Below are 19,022 nucleotides of genomic sequence, written 5' to 3'. Positions count from 1 at the left end.
GTCAGGCACCAAAGGCTGCAAGCAACTAGCGCTTTGCTGAAATGAATTATATTCTTTACTACCCACCTTCCTAGAGGGATTATGTAGTAGAACATAAGCATGCCATCCGCTAACAATTGGTGCGAGAGGGATTGGTTGTCTGAAACCATTATGCATCCATAAGCAATCTGTTGAGAGCCTTGATGATCAGAAGGAAGAGGATTGGAGAGAGAGAGGACATGCTTGTGGAAGAACGTGAGAAGCTTTGAAGGAGGGAGAGGGAACACCATTTATGAGAACAAAAAATGTTGCCAATTGAAGACAACCCATGATCTAGTTGAAAGTGGAGAGGCTCATACCGGATTGGAGGAGAACAAGCCTAAGGAAAGTATAATTAATACTGTCAAATGCTTTGGTAAGATCTAGCTTGAGAGCTGCAACGGTTTGATTTTGGGTGATGGTGGAGTGTATTTCTTTTTGGGTAAGTGATACCACACCATGTATCTGTTGGCATAAAGGAAACTAAATTGTTCTTCAAAGATGATGTCACTGAGGATAGGCTTGACTCCACAAGCAATGGCTTTAGAAATGATCTTGTGGATTATATTGCAACAAGAAATTGAATGAATGTCATTAAAAGAGATCCCATCTAATTTTTTAGGAACAAGGGTGAGAAGGGTGTAGTTGAAAGCACCTATGAGTTTCCCAACTCAATGTGATTCTTAGACAACTTTGAGGATGTCCTTTAAGGAAGTCAAAGAAATCCACTTAGAACTCTATAAGGAGACCATCAGGCCTAGGGATTTTGACCTTTTGCATAGAGAAGATGGTAGTTTTAACCTCATTTTCAGAAACCTTTTCTTCAAGGGATTGATTAATTTCCTTAGTGATAAGAGGGGGGAAAGAGGTGAGTTTCAAGATCTCCAAAACAGGTCAACCAACGGGGTCCTTAAACATGGAATCAAAGAGGTGCACTCGTTCAAATGCCTTGTCTTTGAATGAGTACATAAGAGATCCATCCCTGCGTTGGATTTTCTAGATGTAATTTAGGTTCTTTCTATATGATGTAAAGTGATGAAAGAATTTTGTGTTATTGTCTCCCTTTTTATCTATATCACACAACCTTTTAATCTCATTTTGCTTATTATTTTTTGGGGAGGGCTTGTCTTTCAAATTCTTGTGAACTTGAGGAAGCATCATATATGGAGGAGATTCCTTGTTTGACTTTGACAAGTCTAGCTTATTGATTCTTTTTGAAATTAGAGGACCATTGCTTTGTGTTGACCTTGAGTCTAAAAATGTTTTCAGTGAATTGAGGCATGTAGGATATCGAAAGGGAAGCATCCAAGTGGTTCCAATACTCCTAAACAAGTTTCTTAAAGTCTTCCAACTAGACTTGTGTGGTTATATTTGGGAGGTAGAGGGATGTCCTTATCTGAAATAGTCCGTAGGAGAATCCAAAATGATTTGAAATCCCCCTTGAAGATATCCAAGATTTGGAGGATATTAGTGAGTTAAGGAGCTCAATCACCACCACAAGCGATCGAGTCTTTTAGAGATGACTTCTTTGTTTGTGTGAAAATTCCTCTAGATCAGAGATAATTTGGAGATCAATGAAAGTGGAATTTATCAAGAAGATAAGAGAAGTACCCACCAAAAGGATCAAAATGGGGATTAGAGTCCCACACCTCTTGTAGGTCTAGTGTGAAATTTAGATCTTTTCCTAAAATGAGATTTGGGCAAGAGAGAGCCCCAAATGTAGCTAGCCTATCCTAGAGAGGGATTTGGTCGGCATATCGACCATATACATTAAGAATCGATAATTCTATGCCAAGCTCCCTTACCTCCAAACAAACAATAGATAACTAAATCTAATAATGAGGAAGAGAGAACATTGAAAGTGGGGCTCCACCCAATTAGTAACCCACATGATAAATCATTTGAATCAAGAACATAAAAAAATATGAATTAAGCTTTTGGTTTTTCCTTCTATATCTGAATGTGGTCTTTTGTTGATTTAATAGTTTGTTGCTCAAGCTTTTATTTCTTTTATGGTAATAGTAGCTTCATTGTATCAATGAATTGTTAGTTGCTTGTATTATGCTTTGGTTAAACCTTGATTATTCTTCATTAAGTATGCTATAGCTTTTCATCACAAGAGAATGGTCTTACTAAATAATATGAATCCTACTAGCCATTGATGTCGAAGTGAGGTGAGATATAATCTCAACAATCAATCACTTTGGGGTTTAGGGTGAATTGTTGTTGCTTGTATTATGCTTTGGTTAAACCTTGATTATTCTTCATTAAGCATGCTGTAGCCTTTCATCAAAAGAAAATGGTCTTAGTAAATAATATGAATCCTACTAGCCATTGATGTCGAAGTGAGGTGAGATATAATCTCAACCATTGATCACTTTGGGGATTAGGGGGATGTATTCGATCAACAATTCAAGCTTATGAAATCAAGGCTAAGTGAAGGAGGAAGCCAATTTATAAGAGAGAAGGAGATCTTAGTGATTGGGTGATGGAATTTGATCCAAGTGTTTAGGCTAATAAAGGAGAAAGGAAATAGTGCAACAACAAGACTAAATTCTTATTTAGGAATTAATGGGAAGACTATATAGCACGGAGGCTGTACAAGTTTTTCGAGTACCTAATTTGCAATGAGGACACATAGGTCATGCTAGTGAAGTCATATACATGTTGTAGAGGTTAGCATGCGTTGTAGAAAAAGGAGATCAGGGTGCATGTGAAGTCATATAAATGTGGTAGAGGTAGCATGTGTTGTAGAAAAAGGAGATCAGGGTGCATGTGAAGTCATATAAATGTGGTAGAGGTAGCATGCGTTGTAGAAAAAGGAGATCAGGGTGCATGTGACATTCGTATGAGTGCAATTTGCGTGTATTTCGTTTCCTATGTGAGCAAGCCATACACTTGACGTGGATTTTGTAGCAGACAATGTGTTGGTGTGGTGTACATGTCGTATTAAGGCCATACAAGTTACAGTTGTGTAGATAAAGATTATTCAAGGGTAGATTTGCCAAGTTTTTATTTATTGTAATTTTATAGTATTTTCTTTGTGTGCTGTTTTCCTAGAAAGGGAACCCTTGTATGTCGAGGATTTAATTAATGAACAATATATCTTGAAAGGAAAAAATCTTGGTGTGTGCATATGTGAAATTGGTTCAATTTGTTTCCACAAAATTTATTCTATTTAACTTGTTTTTATTCGGTAAAATGTTGTTTAAGTTAATTTGCAACAGGTGGTTTGCTACGAAATAACTTGCTACTCACTTGGGTGTAAGGAAATCTAACATGGTATCAGAGCATACTCTCTGAGATAAAGGTCGATTTTAAGTTTGCACACTTAATTACTTTGGCAACAACAAAATTCTTGTGTGTTTGAGGGAGCAAACACAAATCCACAATAGTTTGCAACATATATTAAATCTGGAGGGAGATCTTAGAAGATATAAAAACTAATGGTAGTAACTTCTTGTGGGTGCTCGAAGGAAGAAGCACACGACTATTTTTGTTTAGATGTAGAACTGGTAGCAACAAGGCATAAGTTTGGAGATAGGTTGGATGGAGCTTCAAAATTCGTGCCCTAGAAGGCAAGGGTTACCTTGATGTTGAATGAAAATGACTTTTGGGAAATTGTGGGTAAGGTAATTCCTTCACCAACATACACAATGTAGTTAGCAACTCGTGAGGACATCATGGCTCAATTGGTTATTATGGATGCGATGAAGGATAATTTGATTCCTCACTTGGTGGAGATGAAGTTGGCCATGAAGATGTTCAAGGCTCTAGTGGATTCATTCCATAGTGACAACATGAACATGAAGACAATCTTGAAGAACATGCCTAGTTCATTTTAAATGTCAAGATTTGGTAATGTTACCATCTAGCTCATGAAGATCACATGGATATGCGATCAACTTGTAGCGATTGGGAAGAAAGTGGAGGACATAGTGCTCCTAAATGTGATATTATTGGTTATCTCATGAAGATCATATAGATACGTGATCAATGTGTAGCAATTGGGGAGAAAATGGAGGACATAAAGCTCATAAGTGTGGCATTACATGGTTTCACCGAGTTGTGGGAACCATTTTTTCAAGGTGATACGTGCTTGAGAGCACCTTTCTAATTAGGAGAGGCTTTGGGATGATTGCATCTAGGAAGAGATGGGGATGAGAACTTGGCTAGACCAAGAAGGGCAAAGGAAATGGCTTTGAGGGTAATTATGAGGGGCCAAATTCATAGTTGGGTAAGGAAAAAGGCTTGAGCAAGACCATGTGTTTCATATGCCACAAGAATGGGTGTTGTGCATCACAGTGTCTGGAGAAGAAGCGGAAATGAAAGTCACAAGCAACAATAACATCAATAGAGACATGACTAGATGAGTTTGTAATGAAGTTTGAGAAGAACTTCTCACTAGCCTCTTTTCTTTCTACCCATAGCATCAATGAGAGTGCATGATTCTTGGACAGTGGTGCATGGCATCATGTGACATAAGCTTGGGAGCTATTTAGTAGTTTGACAGAGAAAGACTTAGGGTTTCATGGGTAGCTAACTAGTAATGCCAATTATGTAGTGAGGGGAGTGGGAACTATCTTGTTCTAACTCGAGTCAGGAGGATCATTGGAAGCTAAGGACATGCTCTATCTACCAAGATTGAGGATGAATTTGCTTTTAGTCTCAACTATGGATTAAAGGGGTCATGTCGTCATGTTTCAAAAATGGCAGGTACTCATTTGTCCAGATGGCTCTAGCCTAAACACAATGTTCATTAGAGAAATCCTGAGGTAAGAAATGGGCCTCAAAACAAAAATGTGCAACACCAATCAACTTTATAAGAACTAATAAGATTCAATATGATGATGTCAACCATGGGGGATGATTCACCATTTTTGGAGTAAAAAGCTAAAAAGATTAAAAAACGATTTCAAATTGCATTTTCAACTTATCTCTGTATGATTTTACTCAAATTTTGAGCGGGAGCACTTGTTGGATGCACAATTTATTTTTTCATCCAATGAGTCCCCATGTTGCATACTTCCAATGGACCCTATTTCAAGAAAAATGTGATTCCTTGGATGCAAAAATTAAATTCCGCATTCAATGAGTGCTCTCGCTCGAAATTTGAGTAAAATCATTGGGAGATAAATTGAAAATAGTTTGTTTTTTTTTTTTTTTTCTCTCCAAAACATGATGAAATAATCTAATCTTATTTTATTATTTCCACTATTATTTTATAATATCCCTTAGGAGGCCCATTTTAGACCTCAATTTTTTTTCTAATGGGTGATTAGGGATAAAGAGGGCAATTTATATAGGTTGCAGAGTAATCTTGTTCAAGACTTGGTGCATGATAGAGACACATTGTGCAAATTGTTGCACAAGAGGATGGGGCACTTGCACTACAAGGCGTTGTCAATTTTAAGGGAGATTGTCATTGGTCTCTGAGATTTCGACGTTGAGCAATAGGGTGTGTAGTTTGTAAGAATGCCAAGGAAGCTTTTTCGACCGGTGAGAGCATGTGTAAGGGGGTCTTGGATCTTATACATTTAGATGTGCGTTGATCGATGTCAATAGTATTAATGTAGGGAGCTCTATAATATGTGATTTTCGTTGATGACTTTTCCAGGAAAGCATGGGTATTCTTTATGAAGACCAAGGATGAGGTCTTCAATTGGTTTTTGGAGTTCAAAGCTAGGGGGTATAATAAGACAAAGAAGAGGATCATGGTTTCGAGGTCCGAGAACGGGTGTGCGTACAACTCAAATAACTTCAAGGATTTCTACAATGAGGAAGGGATCAAGGGGTAGTTAACAATCTCATACAACCCTCAACATAATGGGGTTGCGGAGAGAAATGGGGTTGCAAAGAGAAAGAATTGGTCCAACATCAATTCTTCCATGGCTATGATACATGACCAAGGTCTACCTGTGTTTCTTTGGGTAGAGGCATGTAAGGTGACAACATATGTGTAAAACAAGAGTCCTCACAGGATATTGGGAGAAATGGATATAGAGGAAGCTTTCACTGAGATGAAGCCAAAGATAGGACATTTGAGGATGTTTAGTTGTCTTGTATACATCCATGTGCTTGTGGAGAAGAGGATGAAGCTAGAGCCTTCAAGAGAGAAGGGCATATTCATGCGGTCCAATGAGACTTCAAAGACTTACACGATCTTCTCATTTGGGCGCAAAGGAAGACTATTGTGAGCAAAGACGGGAAGTTCGAGGAAAATTTGGCACCTAGGAAGTCTCATGAGCCATTATGAGTCATAGAGGACAAGGAGTAGGAGGCTCAGAACGGGGAACAACATTTAGAGACTTATAGTTGAAGGAGTCGACCTTTAAGTGGGGATGAGGAGTTAGTATCTCCTTCTAGTTTTGTAAGGAGACCCAAGTGGTTTACACAGGGATAGAAAGATACTTAGAGCATGTTGATGCTCCTAGTCACACATTCATGTAGGCAAGGGCTTTTAAGAAGTCTGCAAACTACATGGCACTGATGAGTGACATCATTGATGGGGCAACATACTATGAGGTGAAGAATGATGCATGGGACATTGTGCCAGGATCAAAGGGAAAGGTAGTGCTAGGTGGCTCTTCAAGAAGTTCCTTACTATCTAAGAGGGAGTGTTGATGTTTGTAACGTCGAACAAGAACTTCCACATAGGTTTAGGTGTTAAGACATGCATAAGTTCAAATATTTCAAGCTTAGTAATTCACTTTAATTAAAGACATACACAGACATAGAAAGATGCTCAGGAGCATGTTGAGGCTCCTAGTCACACATTCATGGAGGCAGGGTTTTTGAAGAAGTTTGCAAACTACATGACACTGATGAGTGACATCATTGATGGGGCAACATACTAGGAGGTGAAGAATGATGCATGGGACATTGTGCCAGGATCAAAGGGAAAGGCAGTGCTAGGTGGCTCTTCAAGAAGTTCCTTACTATCTAAGAGGGAGTGTTGATGTTTGTAGCGTCGAACAAGAACTTCCACATAATTTTAGGTGTTAAGACATGCATAAGTTGTCCAAATATTTCAAGCTAATTCACTTTAATTAAAGGAATTAAAGTGAATTGCTTTTTATAAAATGTGAGTTTAGTTTAATGAAATCCAAAGGTTATTTTCTTTAGCGAATTAGATGAATTCTAGCCATTGATCTTGAGTGAGGCGAGATCTAATCTCGACCATCAACCAATTTGGAGATTAAAATTAAAATGAAAATAAAATATATTTTAATAATCATAATTTTGAGTGGGTCATTTAATATTATTCAACCACGCATGTTAATAAAATATATTATATGCCAATTTAGATCCTTATTTACTCTAGATCAATCAACTCTTGAGATGGATCAAATATCTCAAGGTGCACACTTTTTCACTCTCGAGATTCACAAGAGAGAATGCAATAGAATTATCAGAAAACCCTACTTCTGCAATAAGTAGGCGAAGAATGATGCATGGGACATTGTGCCAGGATAAAAGAGAAAGGTAATGCTAGGTGGCTCTTCAAGAGGTTCCTTCTTAGCTAAGAGGGAGTGTTGATGTTTGTAGTGTCGAAAAGAACTTCCACATAGGTTTAAGTGTTAAGACATGCATAAGTTGTGAGAAGCTTTCAAGCTTAGTAATTCACTTTAATTAAAGGAATTATTAAAGTTTGTTTTTTTATAAAATGTGATTTTAGTTTAATGAAATCCAAAGGTTATTTTCTTTAGTGAATTAGATGAATCCTAGCCATTGATCTCGAGTGAGGCAAGATCTAACATCAACCATCAATCACTTTGGAGATTAAAATTAAAATGAAAACAAAATATATTTTAATAATGAGTGGGTCATTTAATATTATTCAACCACGCATTTTAATAAAATATATTATATGCCAATTTAGATCTTTATTAACTCTAGATATATTTTAATAATCATAATTTTGAGTGGGTCATTTAATATTATTTGACAACACATGTTAATAAAATATATTATATGCCAATTTAGATCCTTATTAACTCTAGATCTATCAACTATTGAGATGGATCAAATCTCCCAAGGTGCACACTTTTTCACTCTTGAGATTCACAAGAGAGAATCCAATAGAATTATTAGAAAACCTAATTCTGCAATAAGTAGGTGAAGAATGATGCATGGGACATTGTGCCATGATCAAAGGGAAAGGTAGTGCTAGGTGGCTCTTCAAGAAGTTCCTAACTAGCTAAGAGGGATTGTTGATGTTTGTAGCGTTGAACAAGAACTTCCACATAGATTTAGGTGTTAAGACATGCATAAGTTGTCCAAAGCTTTCAAGCTTCGTAATTCACTTTAATTAAAGGAATTATTAGAGTGAATTGCTTTCTATAAAATGTGAGTTTAGTTTAATGAAATCGAAAGGTTATTTTCTTTAGTGAATTAGATGAATCCTATCCATTGATCTCGAGTGAGGCGAGATCTAATCTCAACCATCAATCACTTTGGAGATTAAAATGAAAATGAAAATAAAATATATTTTAATAATCATAATTTTGAGTGGGTCATTTAATATTATTTGACAACACATGTAATAAAATATATTATATGCCAATTTAGATCCTTATTAACTCTAGATCTATCAACTATTGAGATGGATCAAATCTCCCAAGGTGCACACTTTTTCACTCTTGAGATTCACAAGAGAGAATCCAATAGAATTATCAAAAAACCCTATTTCTGCAATAAGAGAATAATATACTAATACTAGTACAATGCTATATTTGAAAATAGATCAACAAGAGAGAACTCATCTTTAAGGGAGAGAAAAAATAGTCATGAGAGAGAGAGAGAGAGAGAGAGAGAGAGAGATGTGGCCAAGAGAATAATACATTTGATAAGTGCTCGTAGGCAAAGCACAATATTAAAAACAAAGGATGATCATGTTGAAATTTTATAGTTTTGGGAGGCACTCCCACAAGTTTGTGAGGAGAAAACCCACAAAAAGAAGAGTTTGTGGGCGAAGTAGCCATGTTTGGTGTTTCCGACCCAAAGTGAGTTGGCTTGGAACCCGAGGAAAGCAATTGAATACTCTAATTAATGGTTAAGGTTGAGTTGGCAACACCTTAATGGGCCAAGGGATTCCCTATGTGACACATGGACAACTATAAGTAGCCAAAGGATAGGGTAATCACAAGGTTTGAGAGGGAGATACACTTGTGCGCATAGGACAACCTTCAAGAGGGTCGCAGATCTTAGAGAGAACCTATAGCTAGCTAGAGGAGGCTGAGTAAAAGAGTTCTGTGAGCAAGGAATCAAGTTTCTTCCATGGATAAGACCACAAGGAAAGAAGGCTAGTGATGAGGCTAAATAAAACAGACCACAACCAAGGAGGGTATTGTTGGTTTTTCCTAGTACTTCAGATAAGGTCTATGTCTAACAATGATCATAAACACACTGAAAAACACACAACTTAAGCTTTCTGAACAACGAAAATGTAACAACAAAGTACACAATTTTGTAGACCCAAGACATGCTTTTATTACAACCTTAATAAAACAAACATATGGCTGCTGAACTAGGGATCATGGCTCTTACAAAGCCTTGATACAAGGAAAATTAGTGCTTGGAGTCAACAACATTTGGCTATCAATATGCCTAAGAACAAGAACAAACTTGATTTACTTGTTGAAGATGCCCTTGATCACAATCCTTTCAGTCGCCTTTGCCTTTGAACACTTTGCAAGTTGTTTGCCACCTTTCTCACAGAGTTACTGTTGCACCAATACCTCTGAACTCCAGTTGATCAAAGGGGGTTTGCTTTTCCAAAACTCTTGCCAATCAACTCCAACCAATCAACCTTTTCACAATGATTTTTCTCCTCCAATTCACTATATAATTGGCTCATTTATAGCTCAACAACTCACAATGATTTTCCCTCAAATCACTGTATAACAACCTTCAAAAACACTATTTTCCTATCTAACATTCAAGGACAGAGTTCCATCAACCTTCTTGTAATCATCCACAATGAACACATTCCAATTCCTTTACTAACTTTTGCTCAGGTTCGAAGAAATTGTGGCACTAGATCTTTGAGGCCTCTCAACCTTGAAACAAATCTCTGTTCTCGTTCTTATCATAATTTGAAATATTCACACTGATGGCAGCAAGCTCATCTTTGACCTGAGACAATCTTGTCAAATACGAAGTCGCTCCTTCACCCTGTATCATCTTGATGGAGAAAAAGAAGAAGAAGAAGAAGCAAGAAGCTTCCAGTGACATCGACACTTCCGAGCAAGGCGTAGTTCATACTACAGGGATTGTTGTAGTTGTGAGCGCTAGGAGTTGGGCGAGTGTTGCGAGTAGTGATGATGATGAGGTACTTCCTAGTCTTGGAAGTACCTCAAGTCATGTAGGCTTGAGGTAGAAATCTCCAAAAGACATGTCTTTTTGTGAATCCGTTGGAGCTACATGTGAAGGGTATTTATTAGACACGTGTGAGGTTATTAGATCATCAAAAGAGAAAACAACATAGGAGAATTACCTTTGAGGCAGCCACATACTTGAGCCCTAACGAAGGAGAGAAATAAGGTTGTTTTGTGCCCTAGTTTCTTGTGACAACAGGGCAAAGTAGTAGAGAAGACAACTGCGTGGAAGAGGAGAAGTTTTGGGCATTATTCTTGTGTTTTTTGGGTATGATTTCTCTTAAATAGTCAACGGATTTTTTGCAGACCCGAACAATGGTGATTCTAGGCTAGGATGAGGTATGGAAGGAGTTGGAACAACTCTCTATTAGAGGCATTTTGGTTATGTTTTGGGGCCACAACAACAATTATAGTCAGCCCTAGGAGGGCCAGAAAATCTTAGATTGTAAACACAGGAATCCTATGTCAAGAAGGGAAGAATATATCTGTTAAAAGGTATGTTTAGGCTTCTTGATTTGTTGTTTTGTTAGGTGGATGGTAGCCTATAGAAGCCAAAGAGGAGGGGGGAGATTTGGTGGTTAGATGCCCTAACCAATGGGAAAATTCTACAATGAAGTTTTAGAAGTTGGATTGGGCACTTGAAAAGTTGTTGGATGGCAACGTGACAATGCTCAAGTGTAGCCCTTGATCAATTTTCACAAAGCGATCTTGTCAGCTAAAGGTGGGTGATGATTGGAGCCTATTGTGAAACTCTTTGATGGACAAAAGACGCTGCTAAGAAGGCAATTGGATAGCTCAGGTATTGGCCAACCTGGAGGAGAAAATTGGTGATCCAAAGTTCATTGTAGTAAAAGTTACTTGCAATAGCGATAATAGACAACCCTTTTGAAGTCTCTATGTGTTGTTCTCTCTAGCTGACTAAAGGGAAGCTAGAGAGTAGATCAGAAGCAAAGGACTGATAGGACGAGATATGACATAGATGTTGTGATTGTAGTAAGATTATCACTATATCTTCTATTCTTGTACTTGTGGATATTTGAGGGCCATTATCCCTTGTACAAGAGCCCTAGATTGTCGTATTATATGTTGATAATATAACGAAATTGGGTTACATATACTGTTGTTATTGTTCTTATTGTGCAGGTGATTGATTTACTACATCATATTATTCTGCTGTGCAAAGTAGCTTTGTTGAGATTCTTGGTTTGGTAGCGTCAGATATTTAAGATTCTATCATGGACACCAAGGTCATAGAACTTCAACATAGAAGAAAAAAAGAGTTAAGAAAGAAGGAAGAAGAGGAAACTAGAAATAAGTGACATGAAGAAATATGGCAGAAGTAGAGAGGAGAAGAAGAATGACAAAAGCTGTTTGAAGAAGAAGAGTACCAAAAGAAGTTGGAAGAAGAAAAAAGCATAAAGAAGTAGGATGAAGAGCTTGTAAGGGAGATAGAGGAAGAGATGCAAGCCCAAGACATAGAGGCTGAACAAGGGGGAGGACAACCAAGAGTTAGAAATTGTGCCTATTGTAGAACATACCAGCCATCAGTGTCCACTTCCTCTTACTGGTGGCAACATCCCATTCAGCGAGATGGGAATATCTCCCCCACAAGATGAATTGGTCATGATATTTCAAATCTTACCTTCGACTAGTTGAAGAACCAAATAGTGTAGCAGAGGTGAAAATACTATCTGAACGCTAGTGCAATTGGGGCCAAAATCTGATGACTACTAGTCGGATATGCGACTTATTGGCGTCGACTATCCAACACATTGGTGCTAATGAAATCATCATTGAAATTCTATCGAATAGTCAACAGTTTAGTAATCGTTGGATAGTTGAAGGTATAAACGTCAATTATCCAACACAAAAAATGCCGAAATGCTCATTAAAAAACCAACGTTCTAAAGTCGGTTTTGCGATGATTTGGTGCGTCGGATATCCGATGCACCAAAAATCAAATATCCTAAAGGTCTCGCTATAATTTTCCATCAGATATTCGACACATTATCAGCTTTGTCCGATTGGAAAAATTGACGTTCAGGCATCGAATAATTGATGGTATAGGTAATTTGTGCAACATGAGTGTTATCGCTCCGACGCTCCCTTCTGTCGGTCTTGAGCGGCCCGTTCGACGTATACACTTCAGATACCCGACTTTAAGTTGAATTAGTTCGACGGAGTCTTGAATATCAGATGCATTGTTTTATAAGTTTGGGGCACGCACACCAATGGTGATGCGTCAGATATTTCACTGGTGAGAGTTTTGTCCGACAAGAGTGTCAAATGACCGACACTTTGTCCGTTGGTTTCAGCGTCGATTATCCGATGATTATGCCGACTGATAGGTGTCAAATATTCGACAACCAACCTGCGCAATCGAATATTCGATAGAAATCTGCATTTAAAAAAAAAATATAATTTTCACCTACTTTGATTTCTAGGTGAATAGTAATGGGTTGTTCATAGGGTAAGTGCTGTACCAACAAACTAAGAATTTTTTAAACAAGAAGCAAGTGTTTTCGAAGGCCTATCCTAGGTTCGAAGTCCGTCCATCCAACGAGGTTCTCTGACCACCCACACCACATAACCCAAGCCACCATTCGGGGGCTATTATAACAATCCCAAATTCTCAGGTAAACTTAAAGGTGGGATTCTTAGGTTAACCTTACTTCAATCAAGGGTCAATTTACTATAAGTGGTTTATGGTGGTCCATGATATTCATGTGAAGGAGGCCTATTTAACCGACATATTGACTTTGTTGTTAAGAGCCTCAAGTGACTGTTGTTCACTGAATTGGCCAAGGGTAATGAATATATCTTTGTGTGGTTTTCCCGCTATGGGTTTACACTTTAGATCGAGTCTTTGATATGTGACCCATGGGTGCATGCTTGTGTTTATCTCTCTCCTACATATGTAAAATTCAATAAAAACTAGAGACGTAACAATAACCATCATCCTAATAAGTGTACTGAACCTAATGTTGAGATTTGTGTATATGTTCCTATAGTAGAGTGGATAGGCTTGTTCGATAGTACAAGCCAACATTTTACTGTGTCATGTGTTGTCATTGAGCTAAAAGAGTTGGGTTGTGTCAACCTTCAACCCAACATAACTATTTCAAACCACTTTGACTGGAAGTTAGCCCTTCCAATCTGAGAGGGCTCTCTCAAAACACTTATAAAGTTCACTTTAATCAACTCAAACTACTACATATGACTAACTCTAATTTCTTTTTATGTGGTTTTACAGGTGAAGGAAAATGTGATGGCTACCACCATTGGGCATGGAGTCAAATAAAAGAAAATCATGGCAAACAACAATGTTTAATGGAAGTTGAGGCATTTCTGGCTTTAAAACTGATATCAAATAAAAATTCACAGTCATACATAGTAAGTGAAGGAAATTGGAGCACTTGACATGAATTCCAAGTAATCAAAATACTATGAATACTGATAGCAACATAAAAAACATGGTAAAAACACATAAATCCATAACATGAATCTCATGTATAAAAACAAAGTTGCAACAATATATATATTAACTGGATCAAAATATTACATAGGGTCAACTTCTCACGTTATCGATCAATCCTTTCAGAGTCAAGAAACTCCCAATATATAGACTAACACTAACATTATATCATTAATTACAAAAATCTGCCACTTGGGGCTAGGTTTGATCAAACAATTTAAATACCTTATCCTACTTGATACCCAATGAGAAATCTTAGGGATTTTTGTTTCACACAATTTGAATACAAGTAGGACTCTTCGAACATTAATGAACTCAACCGAATTTTGTTGATAGAGCTTATCAAACCAAATTGATTTTCCGAATGTGTTGGAGATGATGATGTGTCTCATGCCACGTGGATGTTGACTTGGTTGACTTGCTGATGTCTCCTTGAAAAGTAGGAGTTGATGTGGACACCTTCCATGACCTGTAATCCATCTAGTTGCCTGGCTGTTTGATGTCCAAAAATTTCAAAAACGCAGAAAATAGAGTTTTGACAGTTTCGTAGCAAAAAAACAAAGTCTTCAGTAGTTTCGTAGCAAATTCAAAAAACACCTTTCTGCTACCCCTATGTTATTTTTGCAAGTTTTGAGGTTTTTCTTGATGTTTTTAAGCTAAATATGTGCCCTTAGAACTCTCTTTGATGTGTTTTTAGTTTTCCTTCTCTTCTGTGAAAAGCTACAGCAGTTTCGTAGCAAATTTTCAGTTTCACTATGGGGAGTTGCTATGAAATTTGAAAATTCTGAGTTTTTTTTTTTATATTTTTCATGGTTTCTAGTGCCTCCTTATTACTCCTAATACCTTGTTCAACTATACATAAGGCTGAATTTACTGGTTAAGCATAGTAAATACAAAATTGAAAGTTTTACCATATTCAAGGAGTAACATCTATTTCAACAATAATCTTGAGATTTTTCTTTTTGAGCTCAACTTTGATCATTTCAATTTGAGTTTCTAATGCTATGACTTGTCCTTGTAATTTCTTCATGTCTACTTGTAGCGAGTTGTTCCTTCTGTACATGTGTTTCAACATCCTGTGCAAAGGCAAAGTCCTCTTTATCATCTTTTTGGATTTATCTGCAGTTTCATCATAGAAATCTATCTTCTTTGACACCTCCCTTTGCCACTCCTCAAACTCAAGTTTGGAATTAATGACTTCTTGTCTAGCCTCTCTCAATTGTTCTTGCAAAACTTCTATTTCACTTTTTTCTTGTACAACCTCCTTGCCTTTCTTTTTCTTTGATGGCTCTATTTTTTCCAAAGGAACTTCTGGCATCTTTTCAGCTTGCTGCATTGACCTTGTAACGGGTTTCCTTGGCCTAAATATGAAACCATGTTCTTCTTGTGAGAAGTCAAGTTTTTTGCCCTCTTGTTCTTCTTCTTAGTTTCAGTCTTGGTCACTTCTATACGCTGCTCAATTGGGATTTCTTCAATCTCAATGACCTCTAGGATATCAGTTAGCTTAGCCTTCCTTTTACTCTGTTCTTTACTCTGTCTTCTGGTCATCCTCCTCTTGGTGCTTGTGGAAGCCTCTACTATAGGTTGCTCTGCCTCTGGTTGTTTCTCTTCTATAGGGGTTATTGATTTAGGCTTTGGAGTTCTCCTAGAGGGGGTGGTGGCTTTTACCTCATAACCACTTAAGAATAAGAAGGTAAGCCAATCTCTGTTTAACCTATTTATCTCTTCTTCAACTAGCAGTTTAATGAGGCCATGGTGAAAAACAGAGGTGCCACTTGCATCAGTTTGGCTTGGACTTTGTCTGCCATATTTTCCAAACTTCTAAACAGATGAATGTTTAGAGGCTACTTACTTATGAAATGAAGTAGAATCTAAAATGATACTGATACACCATGTGAAATCTGCCTTCACATGTGAAATATTTCTGGATGACCGCTAAGAGCTTGGAAAAATGTTCTTTAAGGCAAGTTGTGGGAATCCCTGTAGTCATATCAATCTTTTTGTGTTCCTTTTTGATAAATTCATCACAATTTTGCAACTTGATCTTCTGGACTTTAAACCACATTTATCCTGACCTAGGGATCTTTGTAGCATGTGAAATTGTGTCAGGGGATAATACAAAGTTAAGAAGACCAACTTCCATTGGCAAACAAATTCTTTGGCAATTTACGCATGGAAACCCTGTAACTTTTGGCAAAAGCGTAGGCATCCCACGTTGGCAAACACTTGAACAAAGTTAGGGTCTTCCTCCAACAATTTCATGTCCACAGGTTCATAATGCACCACTGAACCTCCTTTATACTGTTTTCTGTGTGCCATAGCTACAACACGTAGGGCTCCTCCTTATCACCTCCTTGCTACCTGCAAATCAACCTAGAGACAGCTAGATAAAAGTGGACATTAACCTGGAGACAACAAGACCTGTGTGAGAGACAAAAAACCAACTCCTATGACAGTGTGAATCTTATGGCAATAAAGCTAAATAAAAAAGAATGAGTTAGCAGCAAGAAGCTACACGGTGTCAATATGTAGGGAAAATGGACAAAAGACTGGTAAAGTGCATTTGTGACCCATCATAAGATTGACCAATCACACTTTTCAAACAAAAAGAACCATTACTTCACCATTAAGCACAACTGTGTACTTCATCGCAATTTCATAGCGGGACATGTATTCGAAGAGACATATTCACTACGGAAGTTTCAGGAACTTTCGTAGCAAACCCTCGGTTTACCTAACTAGAGTTGCTATGGATTTCTGTAAAACTGAGAAAATTATAATCATGAACAAATAAGTGTGAGACACATGGAAGTTTGGAATTGAACTTTTATGATTGACCCTATTTGAACTTATATGGACCCCACATGATGACATGATGACCCAAAAATCATGATCATGAACTTTATTTTGAAAAAACTTGAAAACCCTAGCTAATTTGACCAACATACTTCACAAAATATTCCTAAGTGTTATCATGGATAACACCATGCATGTAAGTTTTCCAAAACAAAGAAAACATATCATAATTAGAAAATACATACAAACAAATAGAATAGAATAACTATATACTTTTTGTGCGTTGAAAAAAATATAATCTTCACCAACAATTGTCAATATATGACAACAATTCACGCCTCAATCTCATTTTGTATAAGTTGAATAACTTCAAGAACCAAAGACAATAACCCAATCATTGACTTTGAACATTATTTTTTATGTGATGTATACAAACTTAACAAGTGATGTATTTTCCTAGTGAAAACAATGACATGACATGTTAGTTTGACTCATAGGACTTGACATATTAATAAAACAATTACATGACCTTGACTCCTAATTGTTGATGCAGTCTATTGACTAGTATTCTAATCTCAGCGAACCTACTATATCTTATAGCTTGTTAAGACCTCAATTCTGTCTTATACCTATGCTCATTATTGTAATATAACAAGGTTACAAACAACACCTTGGTTGACATAGTGAGCATGCTATGATAAGATGTTTGAATTTGACACTTTATGACAGTGATACATTACTATTGACTTGACAATTTGACTTATTGTACAATGACCTTGATATATTAAACTTGACATAGAAACAATGACTTGAAGACAACTGCTAACTTAACATAGTGACCTTATGAGTTGTAAAAGTAGTTTATGAGTATAGATATGCACACATGACAATGTCTTGGATAGTGGTACATTGACATGGTCTTGTGTTAATGTGACAACCATAGTGCATGAAGCAACAACACCTTTGGACTATGTTCTAATATAGAATATTGAGCTATGCAAATATGAATTGATAGACCTAACATTGGTGTCTTGCCATGACAAGTACTATCATGAGTTTCTTTCTTTGACTTAACTCATTTGACTCTGACATTGACAGTGACAACATTGACATGTACTATAATGGGATAACAATTGAAATAGTCCCACTTTGTAAAATCTGTGAGTTGAATATCTCCACCTTGGGAATAATGGGAGTAGGGGATGGAGTCCTTATTTCATAATTATGATATAGGACATGCATTAGTGGTGTGTAATCCTTACTCTCCAACACCAATCCTTCCAAATTCTACTTAAACTAGCATAAATGTAAGTGGACTTGTTGATATTAATTCACTTAAAAATTACCCACTTCTGCAGTGAAATTTAATATATTATTATTTAATTTGGTAATTAGGAATAATATTTATTTGGAAATATCCAAAAGGTGACACATAGGGATGTTGAGTAATCCTTTGTTAAAAAATTACATTGAAAAAAGGAAAGGATGCCACATAGGTGGTTAATAATGACTAATTTTAGGAAATTAGAAAATATAATTTTTTTTTTGTGAGGGGTTAGATTGCTAGACTTATATATTTTATATATATGAGACCTCCATGGGATTTTTTTTGGATGGGGAAATAAAATTATATAGAAATACTATTAAGGCATAATGAGGTTTGAGTCACTATGTTAGTTAGCTCTAGAAGAACGTTGAGTAATTCAAAACTAAACTCCCTTGTCAAAGGTTGAAAAGTACAGTAGGTGAGAAAAACCTTATACTAAAACATATTCTACTGTTGGTTTTATTATAGTTCTTTTTTGATCCCACATAAATTATTTTTCTCAAGGGAAAAATGTTTTCCCTGAGTGTGGTCAACCATCCCATCAAGCCGACCCCATAAGAAGCAGTTGAACCCCACCAAAAGACTATATAAAGGATGTTAAAGAATGTAACTAGTGTCGGTCTTCATAATTGTATTTGAGTCATAAGAAAGACTAGATCTTGTGCGCCTACATCTTGTGTTCTTGTCTTGGTGATCTTCATGTTGGCATTTATTTGATGAAAGGAACACTAACATAATCAACATATTATTTCACAAGTAAATGTCAAGATAAGAGAAATCAAATTGAAGAATATAACTCACATAATGCCCTATATTTCTCAACAAAGGAGAGGCATTGGACCTCATTTGATTCACACAAGTAATTCAATATCTTCAAGAACTTTGAGGAAAATTCTGAGCGAGAAAGAGGTGAAGGATAATGAGGAAAGCAATGTCGTCTATTTGTTTGGCGTGTGCATCAATTCTTTGTTTGACAAGCTTGCATGTATGGGAAGAAAAACATATTGTTTAGATTTTTGAGTTAGAT

This window comes from Pinus tabuliformis, chromosome X (genome assembly GCF_031772625.1).
Source record: "Pinus tabuliformis cultivar Carrire ecotype Pingquan chromosome X, CPIR1, whole genome shotgun sequence".
Lineage (NCBI taxonomy): Eukaryota > Viridiplantae > Streptophyta > Pinopsida > Pinales > Pinaceae > Pinus > Pinus tabuliformis.
This window is presented reverse-complemented; position numbering follows the sequence as displayed.